Below are 19,603 nucleotides of genomic sequence, written 5' to 3'. Positions count from 1 at the left end.
CAATCAACTTCACCTTTTTCTCCAGTGCACACGGAACCTTCTCCAGAATAGATCACATCCTGGGCCATAAATCTGGTCTTGGAAAATTCAAAAAAATTGAAATCATTCCAGTCATCTTTTCTGACCACAGTGCAGTAAGATTAGATCTCGATTAGAGGAAAAAAATTGTTAAAAATTCAAACATATGGAGGCTAAATAACACCCTTCTGAATAACCAACAAATCATAGAAGAAATCAAAAAAGAAATCAAAATATGTATAGAAATGAATGAAAATGAAAACACAACAACCCAAAACCTATGGGACACTGTAAAAGCAGTGCTAAGGGGAAGGTTCATAGCAGTACAGGCTTACATCAAGAAACAAGAAAAAAACCAAATAAATAACCTAACTCTACACCTAAAGCAACTAGAGAAGGAAGAAATGAAGAACCCCAGGGTTAGCAGAAGGAAAGAAATCTTAAAAATCAGGGCAGAAATAAATGCAAAAGAAACTAAAGAGACCATAGCAAAAATCAACAAAGCTAAAAGCTGGTTTTTTGAAAAAATAAACAAAATTGACAAACCATTAGCAAGACTCATTAAGAAACAAAGAGAGAAGAACCAAATTAACAAAATTAGAAATGAAAATGGAGAGATCACAACAGACAACACCGAAATACAAAGGATCATAAGAGACTACGACCAGCAGCTCTATGCCAATAAAATGGACAACTTGGAAGAAATGGACAAATTCTTAGAAAAGTATAACTTTCCAAAACTGAACCAGGAAGAAATAGAAGATCTTAACAGACCCATCACAAGCAAGGAAATCGAAACTGTCATCAAAAATCTTCCAGCAAACAAAAGCCCAGGACCAGATGGCTTCACAGCTGAGTTCTACCAAAAATTTAAAGAGCTAACACCTATCTTACTTAAACTCTTCCAGAAAATTGCAGAGGAAGGTAAGCTTCCAAACTCATTCTATGAGGCCACCATCACCCTAATTCCAAAACCAGACAAAGATGCCACAAAAAAAGAAAACTACAGGCCAATATCACTGATGAACATAGATGCAAAAATCCTTAACAAAATTCTAGCAAACAGAATCCAACAACATATTAAAAAAATCATACACCATGACCAAGTGGGCTTTATCCCAGGAATGCAAGGATTCTTTAATATCCACAAATCAATCAATGTAATACACCACATTAACAAATTGAAAGATAAAATCCATTGATTTTGAGGTGCTGTTTTAGTTGCATGCATGCTAAGTCACTTCAGTTGTGTCTGATTCTTTGCAGCCCTATCTATGCCTTCCAGGCTCCTCTGTCCATGGGATTTTCCCGCAAGAATACTGGAGTGGATTGCCATGCTCTCCTCCAGGGGATCTTCCCTACCAAGGGATTGAATCCACGGCTCCTGTGGCTTCTGCATTGCAGGCTGATTCTTTACTGCTGAGCCACCAGGAAAGCCCTTTAGGTGCATATATATTTGTGACTACAGTATCTTTCTAATGTATTGACCCTTTTCTATCCATTTTTCTCAAATACTATTTCTTGAAGCTTATTTTGTCTAATTTTAGTAATTCCAATTCATGCTTACTGTTTCCATGGCTTATCTTTTCCATCTCTTAACTTTTAATTTATTTATTGTCTTTGAGTGAAAAACATGTCTGTTATAGATGATACATGGTCGCATCTTCCTTTTTTATCTAATCTAACAATTTCTGCCTTTTAATGGAGGTGTTTAGACCTTTTATATTTAGTGTACTTGTGGATGTGATCAGTTTACATTTTCCATCTTACTTTGTCTTATGTAACTCGTCTTTCTTATTTCTTTGCTCTACCTTGGTTGCCTTATTTTATATTAGATTCATATTTTTAATATAGTCACATTTTAATTTCTAGTGAAACTTTACCTTTTAAAAAGTTATTTTCTTAATGTTTGCACTAGCGAATATAATCTGCATCTTAATTTACCAGAACAAGCCTAAGCAGTTAATATCAACTAAATTTTCATAAAATAGAGAAATTTTGTTCCAGCATAGTTTTATTCCTATTTCCTGTTTCTATTATTATCATGTGTATTACATCTCTACATGTTTTAAAATAAACAATGCATTATTATAGTTATTGCTTTATGCAAGTTATGTCTTTTAAAGAGTTCAATTAAAAGAAATGAGGTTACATTTTAGAGAATCTTTATATTAGCCCACATTTTGCCATTTCAGGAACTCTGTTTATTACTCTAGATTTAGGTTACCATCTGATGTCAATTCATTTCAGCTTGAAGGATTTCCCTTTATATTTTCTTAGACAGCTCTGTTAGCAACACATTCTTAGTCTTTACTTTATCTTCAGTTTTAAAGTGATGGCTCTATTTTGCCTTCAATTTAAAGGTAATTATTCTCACTATAGTATACTTAGTGGACAGTTTTTTCTTTCAGCATTTTGAATTTCTCATTTCACTGACTTCTGATCTCCATTGTTTCATTGATGCTCACATATACGTGAGCATTTACTTTTCTCTTGCTGCTTTTAAGATTTTCTGTTTATCTTTGTCCGTCAATGGTTTGATTATGTCTGAATATCCATCTCTTTACATTTGTCCTGCATGGGATCTGTTGAGCTTTTGATGAGTACATGAATTTTTTTTTACAAATTTGGTATATTTTTTATCCTTTATTTCTTCATATATATTTTTTCTATCCCTTTTTCTGTCTCCATTTTTTTTCTGAGATACTCATTACATGCTTTTTGATATGGGTATGATTATCCAAAATGTCTGAGTCATTGCTCATTCTTTAAGAACTAGTTTTTCTCTTTGTTCTTCAGATTATATTATTTATATGCATCTTTTTTAAGTTCATATTGGAGTGTGAAGTCAAGTCGGCATTAGGAAACATCACTACGAACAAAGTTAGTGAAGGTGATGGAGTTCTAACTGAGCTATTTCAAATCCTAAATGATGATGCTGTGAAAGTGCTGCACTCAATATGCCTGCAAATTTGGAAAACTCAGCCATGACCATAGGACTGGAAAAGGTCAATTTTCATTCCAATCTCAAAGAAAGGCAATGCCAAAGAATGTTCAAACTACTAAACAATTGCACTCATCTCACACGCTAGCAAAGTTATCCTCAAAATTCTCCAAGCCAGGCTTCAACAGTATGTGAACTGTGAACTTCCAGATGTTCAAGTTGAATTTAGAAAAGGCAGAGGAACCAGAGATCAAATTGCCAACATCCGCTGGATCATCGAAAAAGCAAGAGAGTTCCAGAAAAACATGTACTTCTGATTTATTGACTACACCAAAGCCTTTGACTGTGTGGATCACCAGAAACTGTGGAAAATTCTTCAAGAGGTGGGAATACCAGACTACCTTACCTGCCTCCTGAGAAATCTGTATGCAGGTCAAGAGGCAACAGTTAGAACCGGACGTGGAACCACAGACTGGTTCCAAATCAGGAAAGGAGTACGTTAAGGCTGTATATTGTCACCCTGCTTATTTAACTTATATCCAGAGTACATCATGAGAGATGCTTGACTGGATGAAGCACAAGCTAGAATCAGTATTGCCTGGAGAAACATCAGTAACCTCAGATACAGAGAAGATACCACCTTTATGGCAGAAAGTGAAGAAGATCTAAAGAGCATCTTGATGAAAGTGAAAGAGGAGAGTGAAAAAGTTGGCTTAAACTCAACATTCAAAAAACGAAGATCATGGGATCCGGTCCCATCACTTGGTAAATAGATGGGGAAACAATGGAAGCAGTGAGAGACTTTATTTTCTTGGGCTCCAGAATCACTGCAGATGGTGACTGCAGCCATGAAATTAAAAGATGCTGGCTCCTTAGAAGAAAAGCTATGGCCAACCTAGACAGCATATTAAAAAGCAGAGACATTACTTTGCTATCAAAGGCCTGTCTGGTCAAAGCTATGGTTTTTCCAGTAGTCACGTAAGGATGTGAGAGTTTGACCATAAAGAAAGCTGAGCACTGAAGAATTGATGCTTTTGGACTGTGGTGTTGGAGAAGACTCTTGAGAGTCCCTTGGACTGCATGGCGATCCAACCAGTCCATCCTAAAGGAAACCAGTCCTGCGTGTTCTTTGGAAGGACTGAAGGTGAAGCTGAAACTCCAATGCTTTGGCCACCTGATGTGAAGAACTGACTTGCTGGGAAAGATTGAGGTTAGGAGAAGTAGACAACAGAGGATGAGATGGTTGGATGGCATCACCAACTCTATGGACATGAGTTTAAGCAGGCTCCGGGAGTTGGTGATGGACTGGGAGGCCTGGTGTGCTGTGTTGCTGTGGTCCATGGGGTCACAAAAAGTCAGACACAACTGAGCAACTGGCTGAACTGATTTTAAATTCCCTGGTCTTCCTTGGTAGCTCAGCTGGTAAAGAATCTGCCTGAAATTCAGGAGAGCCAGGTTCGATTCCTAGGCCAGGAAGATCCCCTCGTGAAGGGATAGACTACCCACTCCAGTATTCTTGGGCTTCCCTGGTGGCTCAGACAATAAAGAATCCTACTGCAGTGCAGGTGACCTGGGTTTGATCCCTGTATTCAGATGATCCCCTGCAGGAGGGCATGTCAACCCCCTCCAGTATTCTTGCCTAGAGAGTCTCCATGGACAGAGGAGCCTGGCAGGCTACAGCCCATTTGCTCGCAGAGTTGGATATGACTGAGTGACTAAGCGCAGCACTCTTAAATTCATTAATTCTTCAGGTCATCTTGAATGTGTTGTCAGGTTCGTAAAGTGAATTTTCACTTCATATACTTTTCAAGTCTAAAATGTCTATTTAGTTGTTTTCCAACATTTTTTCTCATTATTGAGAATCTCTCTCTTTTTTTATTCATCACTGCCTTACTTTTGTTTTATTTCTTAAGTATGGTCACCTTTGATTCATTTAATGTATTTATAATTCTGTTTTAAAGACTGTGTTTAAATTCAATATCTAGAGATACCCAGTTTCTATTGGCCACTTTTTCCCTCCTTGTATATCTCGTACTATCTTGTTGGAAAGTAGATATTTTAGATCATATATTGTGGCAACTCTGGATTCTGATTTTTTTTTTTTCTCCCTGTTACTGCTTTATTTGCTTGCTTGTTTTTTTTTTTTTTTTAAGTAATTTGCCTAAATTAAATCAGTGACATCTATTTCCCTTGTGACAGGTAGCCACTTATGTACTTTTTCTTTATTTCTTTTTGAGATTCTTGTTATTAGTTTTACATTTGGTTTCCTGGGACTTGCCTCGCTCTCTTTCTGTGAAGCTTGATAAGCTGATGGTCAGAAAGTGAATGTGCCTAAACACTTCAAGTCAGTAAGTTATCTGTCATCTGCTCATGAATCTCTGTATTGATAGAGGAATACATTTAAAATTTATATTGTTTTTTTATATTGTTTTCTCCTGAACTCTTTCACATTTCCTCTGTGCTGTGATTGTTCAGCCTCAGCAATGTGTGGGTAGTTTTGTTCCTTTCAGGCCTCCATTGAACATCCTTTTAGCCATAGCCAAGAATGCGCTTGCCCCAAGAGTGAACATAACTTGGATTAATAGAGCTGTTGCTTCTCTGTTCTTGCTCCCCCTTGTAAGGCCATCACTTCCAGTGAAACGCTGCAGAAGGCTGGCATCACCCACCACTCAAGTTCCACCGAGCCCCCTTTGACCACGGCAGAGTTGTTTCTGGTTCTCGTGATCTTGCCCACTCTGGAAGAACCTCTGTACTCACTGAATTGTGGTTGATATCGATAAGAGCACCTCTGGGCTAGACTACCACAGGGTCCTAGTTTTTTTACCTAAAAATGAATAGTTTTTCAAATATCAATACTTCTCAAATTATTATCTTCCTTTGGTCTATTTATGGGTGCCTGGGTGACTAAAATGGTTGTATTTGTCAATTTTGTCTAGCTCTATAGTTTGACTTATCTCCATATTCTTTTGGGGCAAATTTTTGTTTTATGTTGGTTTCAGATGTGAACACAAACCAAAATGATTTTCTTCAAATGCCCGATGGTCCTTGGCTATGCATTCATATTACAAAGAAGCAAGTCAAAAAGCTGCCTAGAACCTACATTTGGATGGCACCGATTTGATGGTCCAGTTTGCTTTAGAGTACTGCTGCTGCTGCGTCGCTTCAGTCGTGTCCGACTCTGTGCGACCCCATAGACGGCAGCCCACCAGGCTCCCCCGTCCCTGGGATTCTCCAGGCAAGAACACTGGAGTGGGTTGCCATTTTCTTCTCCAATGCATGAAAGTGTAAAGTGAAAGTGAAGTTGCTCAGTTGTGTCCGACTCTTCACGACCCCATGGCCTGCAGCCTACCTGGCTCCTCCGTCCATGGGATTTTCCAGGCAAGCGTACTGGAAAAGAGAGGGGTGCCATTGTCTTCTCCATGCTTTAGAGTGAGTAGGTGGGTGACCATGATTATGCTGGAAGTCTGCTGAAGCCAGAACGAGGCAGACCTTTCTCTGGGGGCACCCATACTACCTTCCCTGGTACTCTGCGTTATATATAGTAGTGTGTGTATGTTAATCCCAGACTCCTAATTTATTCCTCCCCCACCTCGACCTTTCGCCTTTGGGAGCTGTAGATTTGTTTTCAAATTCTGTGAGTCTGTTTCTGTTTTTGTGCATAAGTTCACTTGTAGCATTTTTTTGGATTCCACATGTAAGTGATATGATTACTTTTCTTTGACTTAATATGATAATCTCTAGGTCCATCCATGTTGCTGCAAATGGCATTATTTCCTTCTTTTTATGGCTGAGTAATATTCCATTGTGTATACGTACCACATCTTCTTGGGTCCTGCTCTCCTCTGTTCTTTTCAGGATTTTCTCTGTGTTCAGTCACTCAGTCGTTTTCGACCCTTTGTGACCCCATGGGCTTGCAGCACGCCAAGCTTCGCTGTCCTTCACAATCTTCTGGAGTTTGCTCAGACTCATGTCCATTGAATCATTGATACCATTGTGCATTGCCATATTTCTTCATAGTTGTTTTTTTAGTGGATTATGAACCCATTTTTAGAGAACAGTTTTGGTTTTTAACTGTAATGGTTATTATTTTAGTTACTGTCTCTTTTTATTTCCTTACCTGATTCTGTATCCCACATTTACCGTTGGGTTTACATTTTCTTTTACCTATGTACATTTACATTTTATCAGGTAAGCAAATTACCAAAGTTGACAGTTTGTAGAAAAGTAAATCTTCATTTTTTTCCCTTGATCAGGCTGTTGAAAGTTATCATTGAAGGACAATTCACTCTGCAGGCTGACATTGTCATCAAGAAAGCAATTTCAGTTATTTATGGTTTTCCATGAAATCTTGTGATTTCAGATATGGAGTGTAGGTAATATGTTGTATCTCTATGATGGCTCCCTAGAGTTGGCATCTCCCCTTAGTTCTTAAGCCAAACTGAACCATGTCTCTCGTTATAATTCCTCTATTTTCTCTTTTGCTCAAATTTAGTTCCTAGACTGGCCAAGTTGCCCATGAGGGTTTTTGTCTGTTTCTGATGAAGTATTAGCTGGATATCAGTGTGGGATAATAGATGTTAGTAACATTTAAGCACTTGTATTTCAGATACCAGGGAAAGGCAAGAAGTGTGAGAACAATCAGTAAATATTGAGAGAAACATCTGGAACCTTCTTCGTATTAGTTTTATAGTTGACCTTGGGCTTCCCTGGTGGCTCAGACGGTAAAGCGTCTGTCTGCAGTGCTGGAGACCCGGGTTCGATCCCCGGGTCGGGAAGATCCCCTGGAGAAGGAAATGGCAACCCACTCCAGTATTCTTGCCTGGAAAATCCCATGGACAGAGGAGCCTGGTAGGCTACAGTCCATGGGGTCGCAAAGAGTCGGACACGACTGAGCGACTTTACTTTACTTCAAGCTTAATGAAGAGATCATTTTGGCTGATCACAAATCATCAAATAGCTTTTTCTATTAAATAATATACTTATTGTTTGACTTTTCTTTTCCGTTTAAGAAGGCAAGATAAATAAGTGTAGATTTTGGAATGTTCATAATATCAAGCTACAGTAAAATGTAATAAGAGTTTTACAAATATCCTGGGTAAACATACCAATGTACAAAATTACACAAATATAAACATATATAAACAAAACATGAAAAAGCCCTTGTGAAGAGATATTATTTATACTAACACTCAAAATATGATGTTCCTGGGGATACATCTAACATAGCAAGAGATGTGCAAAACTCCCATGAGGAAACTAGTAAAGCATTATTTTGTACAGTAGGACCTCAATAAATGGAATGATATGTAATACACATGGCTTTGGGAAACAAGATTTTATAGGTGCCCAATTTGATCAATTCAATCAAACTTATGTGTATTTTTGAGGGGAGGAGAGAATACTTGACAAATGATTTTAAAATTATATAGAGAGACAGAGGGCCAAAAAACAAGAATAACTGCAGTGTATTTTGGTGCAGGCAAAGTCAGATAGATTGGTGGAACCTCACTAGTGAATGTTTAGACTACAGACTCACCTCTTTGGTGACTTTATGTGGGCGGTTATTAGAAACACAGAATCTCAGGTCCTGACCCCAGATCAACTGAGTCAGAATCTACTTTATTAAGATAACCTAGAAGAGTGGGGAAATGATTTTTTTTTTAATTTTAATTTTTAAATTTATTTTGTAGTATTTTGGCCTCACTATGTGGCATGTGGAATCTTAGTTCCCTGACCAGGAATCAAACCCAAGCCCCCTATATTGGAAACTTGGAATCTTAACCAGTGGAACTGCAGGGATGTCCCAAATATGGTTTTAAGAAACAGTTCTGGGGCAACTGGTAATTAAAAAAGAAAGCTGTAATTGTATTGAAAGGTATTGCTTGATTCATGTGGTGCAGCCATCCCTTACTGTCTATGATCTATGTTTCTTTAGGAACATTTGAAAACTCAGTGATAATAAAAGGGATACTTTGTGCATATTTTTAAGGTGCATCTGTTATCCATGTGCCAGTAATCTAGGAGTCATCTTGTTAATAAGCTTTTTTACAGTGCCCCAACTTCAGGATGTCTTTATGTGTTTCTAGCATCTCTTGGATCAAGTCTGTATATCCTACCGTAATGATGGTATTGTTACTGCCAATGTAGATCACTCACGTTGTGACTGTGCCTCCTCCATGTGGGTGATAAAGCTATATCTAATTATTTTATAGGTGTGCTTTGTATATTTTGGAAAAAAGCTGCTGAAGACACTGACGAAAAGGCAGCTCTTCTACTGACACCTCAGAAGGAAATAAGTTACCACCTACGTTAGGATTAGAAGACCAGCTCATTCTTAGAATCTTCTGAAACAAAATTAGGTAAGAAATGCTTTTCATCATACTTTAAATGATTTGTCCTCCATCTTCCCAGTTTGCTTGAAAGCTTCTATAATTCTATTCCTTTGGCCTCTAAGAGAAATGCAGTTAGCATTTTCCTTTAGGAAGGCAGCATGCCAGCCAGCTGTCAGCTTTATGATGTACCTGATCTCCGATGTCAGGGGAAGCACAATTCAATTTTAAAGTAAGTCTTCTGCGCAATAGTGCAGCAGGGCTGCCAGCGTCTCTCTTTATGTTCCTTTCTTTGAAATTCTCCCTGTTCCTCACACAGTATAGTTTTATTTTTAAATCCTTTGTGTAAGATGAAACTACCACTAGCTGACTTTCCTTGTCCTTAGCTAAAAATCAATGAATTGACTGAAATTATCTGTAAATACTTCTGCTACCCTTTCTCATTTCTAGAAAATAAAGTACCACTGCTTGTTTAACTTATGACTTGTCTAAACATGTTGAAAGCATTGACTATAAGGCATAACACTCAGACTCTGAAAGAGAGAACTGTGACAAGTTCAGTCAAAAGGGAAGAGAGGAATAATTTATAAAAGGTGCTGCAGATAATGATGCCAGCTAGTTATTTTAAAATGCATCCATCTCACCTTTTAATGAATTAGATTTGTCAACAGGAAATGTTTTATGCACCACTTCTAATAAAAGTGGCATGCTAGGAATGCAGTGCTTTGAGGTTGGCTGCTTCAAAGCTTCAGAGTATCTTCAATTCAAAGATATTTTTTAAATAATAGATATTAAAAGTATATTTAAATAATATTAAGGTTGTGACACAAACACCAAATGACAAAATTCAGGAGTTTCAAAGCAGAGTCTGACATGCCATCACTTTCTCACATAGTAACTGTTTTTTAAATTAGGAGTGTAACAGACTGATTTGGGGATTGTGTGTCAGTTTAACTTTAGATTCTCTTGTTGTTTTCGCTGGTGTCACAACCTTAATGTCAGCTTTTCAAATAGGTTTCTACATTTCCTTTGGTTCGGGGTCATTAAAAAATGCATATGATGAATCTGAGAGGCATAAATAGGTCACACTGAAGTGAAATTCCTTGCCTCTCTGGTATTGAGATACAGCTATTACCTGCCTTGTAAGTGGAAAAAGTTAGCTCAGGCATTTTGGTAAATTTCAGTTTTTCAAGATTTTGGTTCAGACCATTGTAAACCCAAATGACAAAACATGACGTTGGTATGATTGTGTTCTTGTTCCTCTAATCCAAACCACCCAATTTTGTTGATTATCATCCCTAGATATTAAAAATCATAATTCCCACAGGTGATTGTTTTTTCATTTAAAGTACAAGTTAATCCTGACAATTATTTCAATAGAAGTATCCTTATTCAGTATAATTAAGTATAGGTAACTCTACCTTGAATTTTTCCATATGCCAGCCTTTTATATAAACACTTTAATGCAGATTTTGGGGTAAATGTGATTTTTTTTAAGGTTAACACTTGTTTAGAAAGCAAATATAAAGTAAAAATCTGTTGCATTGTGTTGAATGTTAAAAAAAAAAAAATTCTCGTCCCCAATTGGACATTCAAGGAGGAGCATGGAGCCTACCTTACTCCATTTTGCAGGGAGAGAGAGAAGGGAAAGAGGAGAGAAAAATAATTCCACCCATTTCCTTGATTCTCGTATGTCATGATCTCACTGGGCAGGTCATATGCTGAATATGGTTTTAATTTAGAAAAATAAACATCAGAATCTGTCTCACAGTTGTCTTTTTCATCACCCATGTTAGAGAAATGAAAAGTGGAAAGAGAGGCAAATTATTTATTGATCTTTTCTGACTGACTCAACTATACTGGCCAACCCCAAATATAAGACTTCATAGTTCATATCTCCACCTTCACTGACTCTCCAGCTTTTACTGTTCCTCAGTTCAGTTCAGTTCCATCCCTCAGTCGTGGTCTGACTCTTTGCGATCCCATGGACTGCAGCATGCCAGGCCTCCCTGTCCATCACCAACTCCCGGAGCTTACTCAAACTCATGTCCATCATGTTGGTGATGCCATCCAGCCATCTTCATCCTCTGTCGTCCCCTTCTCCTCCTGCCTCCAATCCCTCACAGCATCAGGGTCTTTTCCAATGAGTCAACTCTTCGCATGAAGTGGCCAAAGTATTGGAGTTTCAGCTTCAGCATCAGTCCTTCCAATGAATATTCAGGACTGACTTCCTTTAGGATGGACTGGTTGGATCTCCTTGCAGTTCAAGGGACCTTCAAGAGTCTTCTCCAACACCACAGTTCAAAAGCATCAGTTCTTTGGTGTTGAGCTTTCTTTATAGTCCAACTCTCACACCCATCCATGCTGCTGCTGCTGCTAAGTCGCTTCAGTCGTGTCTGACTCTGCGCGACCCCATAGACGGCAGCCCACCAGGCTCCCCCGTCCCTGGGATTCTCCAGGCAAGAACACTGGAGTGGGTTGCCATTTCCTTCTCCAATGCATGAAAGTGAAAAGTGAAAGTGAAGTCGCTCAGTCGTGTCCGACTCTTAGCGACACTATGGACTACAGCCTACCAGGCTTCTCCGTCCATGGGATTTTCCAGGCAACAGTACTGGAGTGGGGTGCCATTGCCTTCTCCCATCCATACATGACTACTGGAAAAAGCAAAGCTTTGACTTAATGGACCCTTGTTGCTAAAGTAATGTCTCTGCTTTTTAACTTGCTGTCTAGGTTGGTCATAGCTTTTCTTGCAAGGAGCAAGCATCTTTTAATCTCATGGCTGCAGTCATCATCTGCAGTGATTTTGGGGCCCCAAAATATAAAGTCTCTCATTGTTTCCCCATCTATTTGCCGTGAAGTGATGGAACCAGATGCCATGATCTTATTTTTGAATGTTGAGCTTTAAGTCAACTTTTTCACCCTCTTCTTGCACTTTCATCAAGAGGGTCTTTAGTTCTTCACTTTCTGTCATAAGGGTGGTGTCATCTGCATATCTGATGATGTTGATATTTCTTCTGGCAATCTTGATTCCAGCTTGTGCTTCCTTCAGCACAGTATTTCACATGATGTACTCTGCATATAAGTTAAATAAGCAGGGTGACAATATACAGACTTGACATACTCCTTTCCCAATTTGGAACCAGCCTGTTGTTCCGTGTCCAGTTCTAACTGTTGCTTCCTGACCTGCATGCAGATTTTACAGGAGGCAGGTCAGGTGGTCTGGTATTCTCACCTCTTTAAGAATTTTCCACAGTTTTTTGTGATCCACACAGTCAAAGGCTTTGGCATAGTCAATAAAGCAGAAATAGATGTTTTCCTGGAACTCTCTTGCTTTTTCGATGATCCAACAGATGTTGGCAATTTGATCTCTGGTTCCTCTGCCTTTTCTAAAACCAGCTTGAACATCTGGAAGTTCACGGTTCAAGTGTTGTTAAAGCCTGGCTTGGAGAATTTTGAGCATTACTTTGCTAGCATGTGAGATGAATGCAATTGTTTGGTAGTTTGAACATTCTTTGGCATTGCCTTTCTTAGGGATTGGAATGAAAACTGACCTTTTTCAGTCCTGTGGCTACTGTTGAGTTTTCCAAATTTGCTGGCATATTGAGTGCAACACTTTGATAGCATCATCTTTTAGGATTTGAAATAGCTCAAATCCTATTGGAATTCCAAATTCCTAATAGGAATTCCAAATCCCAAATAGGAATTCCATTGCCTCCACTAGCTTTGTTCATAGTGATGCTTCCTAAGGCCCACTTGACTTTGCATTCCAGGATGTCTAGCTCTAGGTGAGTGATATCACCATCGTGATTCTAGCATGAGGTAATTAGGCTGCATTGTATACTGGTTTGAAAATGTATACAGTTGTCTGTGAAGCATTTGGCTAACTCGTCCAAATTTATCTAAACTATACTAGTGTTCTTGCTTGAACAAATGTTTAAAGTCATTATTATTGTTCATACTAATACCAGTTCTGATTTCTATTTGATTAAAATGAATTTTTAAAACAAAAATATCTGTTTTTAAATTCAAAGAAAGCTATTCAAATAAATGAGTTGGAACTCAGTGCACACCTACAATGTAGAAAAAGCTTTCTGGCATAGAAATAAAATAATCTCTTTAAATAACATAGGCCAAAGCCTTCACACAAATTCATTTAGAACAGTTTCAGATTTATGTAATTAATAAAGTTGGATACTGGGTCTCAAATGTATTAAATGTCCTTCAGGGTACAGTGATGTTCTAGTGACTGTCTGGAAAACAGTCGTTTTGCTACATCAGTCAATTCTGTAAACGGCTTTCTAATATGATACAATATATGCTTTTAATAGTTTTCTATAATATTAAGAGATAGTATTTATTGAGTATTTTCTGTATTCCAACAACTGTTCTGAATAGTATCCATGGATTATCTCACGTAACCCTCATAACAAGACTGTATTGATCTCAGTATTTTATAGATATGGTAGAGGCATACAAGGAGAATGTTATAAAAATAGTAAGTAACAGAACTAGAATTCCACCACTGGCATTGTTATCCCAGATCTCATACTCTAAGCCCCCACTACTCCAAGTGTGGTCTCCAAGCCGGCGGTATCACCATTACCTGGGAACTTTTCAGAAATGCAGACTCTCAGACTCCACTCCAGTATCACATCTTATATGCTACTTTGAGTATTCCTCTTATATATAAAGTGCATCATAAAAAAATAAATGACTAAATGTAAATAGGCATCCAAGCTACCTGGAGATCATTTGTATAAAGAACCAAAAAAAAAAAAATCCTAGACCATAAACAGCAAGTCTTTCTCTCTACTGGGCAGCTAGCTACTTCTACATCTGAGACTTTCTCACAATCACGTTGGAACACACTGCCTTTGAATGCAGACTCTAGACAGACTGCCTATGTGTGAGCCTCAGCTCCTATTTCTAGCTATGGGACCCTAAGAAAGTCACACAGCTCTCCGTATCTCAGCTTCATCTTCTGGGAATGAGGTCTAAAATTGTACTTACTTCACAGGCTTGTTGTGAAGATGAAACGAGTTAATCCGTGGAAAGGTTTTAAAACAGAACCTGACATAAGTGATAAATGTTTTCTGCTGTGGTTGTTGTTAGTTATGATTCCCATCTTAAAGAGTAGAATAGAGTCTCATCTCATATTTGGTAATAAACTGACAAACATTTTTGTTGGCAGGGCTTACCATGTAAAGGGACATCTTTGCTGTTAGAGTCCAAATCATAAATTTTAGTTTTTGTATTTTCTGCAAACTTTCTCCTTGCAGCACTTCCTGCCTTTGAGTTCTCCTAAACACCACTTCGTTGTGGTACTTAACTAGTGAAGTCCAATGCACTCAATTCAAAGTCGAAACAAAACATGTAACGGCTTAGTGAATTTTTAAATATAGTATATGTTCTTAAACTAAATAAAACTAATGAATGAAGCTTGTATGCCCCTTTGGCCAACCCCTTGGATAAGTAATACAGAACAGTCAGAATAAAGTGTCTGTTTAAAGGCTGAATACTTCAGAAGCTGTTTGTTTTCTTTTGGACATTATTCTGAAGTTATACATACAGTTAATCATGATAGTGTTTAGGGGAATAATGATTTAGTATTCAGGTACTCCACAGCTATTTAAGACTACATCTAACATGTGAAGGGAGACTGCCTTTCCTGAAAAGTACCAGTTTGAAATCTCATTTGTGGAAGGCACTGAGATAAAAATAGTCGGTGAAAAGAATATCCTGGGAATCTTTTAAATTGTCAATTCTGGGACACACACCCAGGAAATTCAGTTCACTAGGCCCGGGATGAGGCTCACCTAGGTGTTTGAATTTTTAACAAATGGCCAACGTGATTCTAGTTAAATTAGTGTCCTCGAGTACACTTGGAGAACCTCTGCAGTAGTGGCGAAGACGTGAATTAAAAAGAGCTTTCATTGATTCCCCTTCCTTCTGGCAACACTGTCCTCTTTGGTACTAGTTTTTTCCATCCTATGACCCAGCTTTCTTATTTGTCCTCTCCTTACCCCCATCAATAGTTCCCAAGCCAATCTTTAATTTTTTTGCTTTTTTTTTTTATACCCTTTCTCAAAGAATATATCTTCTGGATTTATCGGTTATATCTGTGCAGATGGTTCTACAAAATAACCACAAAGTCTATTTAATCTAAAAATCTCTTAAGCCAAAATGCAGGTGCTGTAATCAATTTAGAGCCTATGGGCAACATTAAAAGAAAGAAGTAGTTCAGTTCAGTTCAGTCGCTCAGTCATGTCTGACTCCTTGCGACCCCATGAACCGCAGTACGCCAGTCCTCCCTGTCCATCACCAACTCCTGGAGTCTACCCAAACCCATGTCCATTGAGTTGGTGATGGCATCCAACCGTCTCATCCTCAGTTGTCCCCTTTTCCTCCTGCCTTCAATCCTTCCCAACATCAGGGTCTTTTCAAATGAGTCAGCTCTTCACATCAGGTGGCCAAAATATTGGAGCTTCAACTTCAACATCAGTCCTTCCAAGAAAAAGTAGTAAAAAAGAATAAAAAGAAGTAGTAAAAAGGAATAAAATAGGATGAAATGGAATAGATCAAAGCAAGAGGAGCAGTGTTTCATGAGACTTTCATTTAAGATATGTGTGCACACCTACACATTAGATTTCAATGCATTTTTTTTTTTTAACCTTGTAGGTCATAATTCAAAAAGTTTGAGAGATACTCTCTGAGTTTTGGTGTCCTGGACTTCAGTGTGACATTATGAGCACTATGTTTTCCCATGCATTCTACTCATATATCTGCTGCATCTCTATTCTGGACATTACCAATTTGTATAACCTGTTCAAAATCATCATGTCTAAAATTGTATTTGTTGTGCATTCTGTTAACATTATCCTCCTAAGCTTTTTTTTTTTTTTTTTTAAATCTATTCATAAACTACCATTCTGTCATCCAGGATAAAATTTCAGAATTACTTTGTAATTATTTAGCCCTTCCTACGTAAAATCCCCAATAGTCTCATCTGACTGCCCTGGCCTGTCCTGTGGCCCAACCAAGCAGAAAATCTTACTGGCAGCCCTTGTAGTCACCCACCCCCCAGCTAGCTTCTTGGAGGCTGCCATGGGCGTGCCCTACCTGATATCTGTGGCTGCCATCCACAAGACTGTAAGAGCCATTGTCAATAAGATGCCCTGCCCTGTATGATACCCACCTCTCTTAGCTCTTTCTGTTGTAATTGGTCATTTTTTTTTTTTTTTTAATTGCCAAGGAAGAGCCTCACCCTGGATTTTACCCTTTGCTACTTTCTAACGACATATCCACAAGCTTTCTGGCTCTTACCATGACTATAGTTTTCACATCTTTTTTCTGGTGTCTCTTATGACTTGGGTCTAAAGTCCAAGCTTCTAATGCCTGGGACATGTCATACCTGCCTGGTTATGCTCTCAGCTATAATCAATCGCCTGCCTCGGTCAGCGACCCCAAACTCTTATCTAGTCTTACCTCGCAAAGTCATTTCAAAAGCTCTCTTTGCTTTCCTCATGGTCCCATCCTCTTCCTATTCATCATCACCTTCATCTGGATTAATTCACTGTCCTTCTAACTGATCCTCCTACATCTCTTCTCTCACCCCACACCAAACCATCTTAACACCCTGTTTAATAAATATTTGTAAAACAGTAGTCATGTACTGCCTTAGTTAAAAAAAAAAAAAAAAAGTTTTATGACTCCATGTTCTCTGTAGAATAAAAGTACAAATATTTTCCTCCTGGAGAATAAAAGGCCTCAGCATATCCATCTGACCTTGGCATACCTCTCCAATTTTATCTTTCACTGTTTTCATTTGTGAATTTTCTGTTCTGGTTCCGCAAAGCAGTTTTCTATATGCTCCAGGGACATTCTCACCATTTTCATTACCAGGGCACCCTGTTGGTGGTCGTTTGTGAGTGTGGAGCAGGCAGTTGTGGCTGAGGTTTAGGAGTAGGATCCCACTACATACAAGGAAACCTCATGATGAGGCCCTGATTACACATTGGCAATTAGAAGTTAGGAAGAGCCCAGGCTGCAGAAGAAAAGAGAAATGAACAGGAGACAAACTGATGAATTACTTCTCTTATTTACTGTCTGACTGAGGCTCCTTATATCCTCCGTTCACTAGTTGTTGGATCATTCACAGAACTGGAGAGCGTTTGAATCTATATACAGTGAGAGATTAAGTGTCTTACAACTCTGGGGGGCCTGTGACACTATGGATTTTGTGAGATCACTGGGCTTTCACCTTTATCTTCCTTTTCCTTGGCAACTTGACTTCTCTGTCTTCCTCTGCCCAAAGGGAATGTCTTACAGAACTTCTGGGTCATTTGTTACGTGTGCCGCTCAGTTAATACTACATTAGTTAATGCCTTGTAATGTTTGTTTGTTTTTGTTTGTCATGCATCAGAAGTAAGGCATGCTCATTATAAGTTCAAAGGTAAAAAGATTATAAAGAGTAAAAATTTCCTTTTCCCTGTTCCTTTTCAGTTCTACCACCCAACAGCTTAGCAACTGCTGGTAGTTTGTTGTATATCCTTCCTGTTTGTGAAGCTGTGGGGGAGGGAGGCAGTGCGGGCAGGTTGGTTTTTTGAAAAGTATTGCATTGTGTCATGATGCATATATAGTTTTTTTACATATACAATTTACTTCTTTTTTTTTTTTTTTTTTTTTTTGAAAATTGCCAATTTACTTCTTATAATAAATACTATAGCATTCTGGAAATCTTTCCATCTCTTGCCGTACAGAGGTGGATTTTCATTTTCCATAGGTTTAGTTTCATTTTCTATATGTTATATTGATATGAAAACTATCGAATGTACTGGACCAGAGAAGGCAATGGCAGCCCACTCCAGTGCTCTTGCCTGGAAAATCCCATGGACAGCGGAGCCTGGTAGGCTGCAGTCCATAGGGTCGCTAAGAGTTGGACACAGCTGAGTGACTTCACTTTCACTTTTCACTTTCATGCATTGGAGAAGGAAATGGCAGCCCACTCCAGTGTTCTTGCCTGGAGAATCCCAGGGACGGGGGAGCCTGGTGGGCTTCCGTCTATGGGGTCACACAGAGTCGGACACAACTGAAGCGACTTAGCAGCAGCAGCAGCAGCATGTACTAGACTTCCCTGGTGGTACAGTGGATAGGAATCTGCGTGCCAATGCAGGGGACACAGGTGTGATCCCTTGTCCGGGAAGAGTCCACATGCCGCACACAGCTGAAGTCCGCGTGCCACGACTACTGAGCCCCTGCACTAGAGCCCGTGAGCTCCGGCTGCTGAGCCCACGTGCCGCAACTAGCAGAGCCCGTCGTGCACCTGAGCATGTGCTCGCAGCAAGAGAAGCTTCACAATGGGGAGCCTGTGCACCGCAGCAACGGGGAGCCCCCACTCTTGGCAAGTAGAGAAACCCCACATGAAGCAAAGAAGACCCAATGCAACCAAAAGTAGGTGAATAAATAATTTTTAGATAGATGTAAAAGTAAAATATGCCGTGTACTGACATCGCATTATATATTCAGTTGGCCCAGGAATAGTCCCACCTTACACCTTTCATCTCAGTATTTCATCAGTTTAGCTTTTGTCTCAGAGTTTTCACTTTTGAATGAAGCCTTATTTGATAGTTACACATAAATAAACCAGGATAGGTTATGATAGACTGCACCTTGTTTGTCTGCATCCTGGCAGGTCCTCATATTTGAGACCCCAGTACAGTGAACAGAATTCTCACGGTAACATATGGTTAAATTGGCCACTTCCCATTTCTCTTTTCCAGTGCCTTTCCAGAAGTGATATAAGCTAGCACATCTTCAAGGAGAACAGGAAGAGTGCTTGCTGATAAAGTAAATACTCTCCAGCAGTTAGATCAGCTAGCTCCTTTGGAGCTCAGGCGGTGGTGGTGGAAGAATGCTCTGGGCTGCCAGCTCTCCTGGCCACTTGATGCAAAACCAGCTGTGCTGAGCCCGTGCTTTGGCCTGTGGATCGCACATTTCTCACCCTTTATTCAATTTTACCATAGAGTGAATACAGTACCAGCTTTATATTGCTATAAGGATTTTATTATGTATCATATGATATAAATCTACAACTATTTCTTTTATTGGTGGATAACGCATTTTTTATTTTGTAACAACCATTTTTGGTGACAGTGATTTTGTAACAATCAGTTTTGGTGACAGTGATTTGGGAGGGGGGAGAGAAAGAAAATAACTGTGAACATTTATCGGTTAGTAGTACTAAATTTCATTTGACTTGCCAGCAAGAATTAAATGTGTAACCCACACTGTGGAGGCTGTAGTGATATCACAG

General features: G+C 39.0%; 1 protein-coding gene across 1 annotated transcript in view; it reads left to right on the top strand.

The window, feature by feature from the left end:
- KIAA0825 (KIAA0825 ortholog) overlaps positions 1-19,603 on the top strand; it is a 423,771-nt gene that overhangs the window by 37,619 nt on the left and 366,549 nt on the right. The window contains exon 2 of the mRNA XM_061152014.1: positions 9,175-9,321. The gene's annotated coding sequence lies outside the window, so the exon portion shown is untranslated. The remainder of the gene's footprint in view (positions 1-9,174; positions 9,322-19,603) is intronic.

The sequence above is a fragment of the Dama dama genome, chromosome 9, assembly GCF_033118175.1.
Source record: "Dama dama isolate Ldn47 chromosome 9, ASM3311817v1, whole genome shotgun sequence".
NCBI classification, from domain to species: Eukaryota; Metazoa; Chordata; class Mammalia; order Artiodactyla; family Cervidae; genus Dama; species Dama dama.
This window is presented reverse-complemented; position numbering and strand designations above follow the sequence as displayed.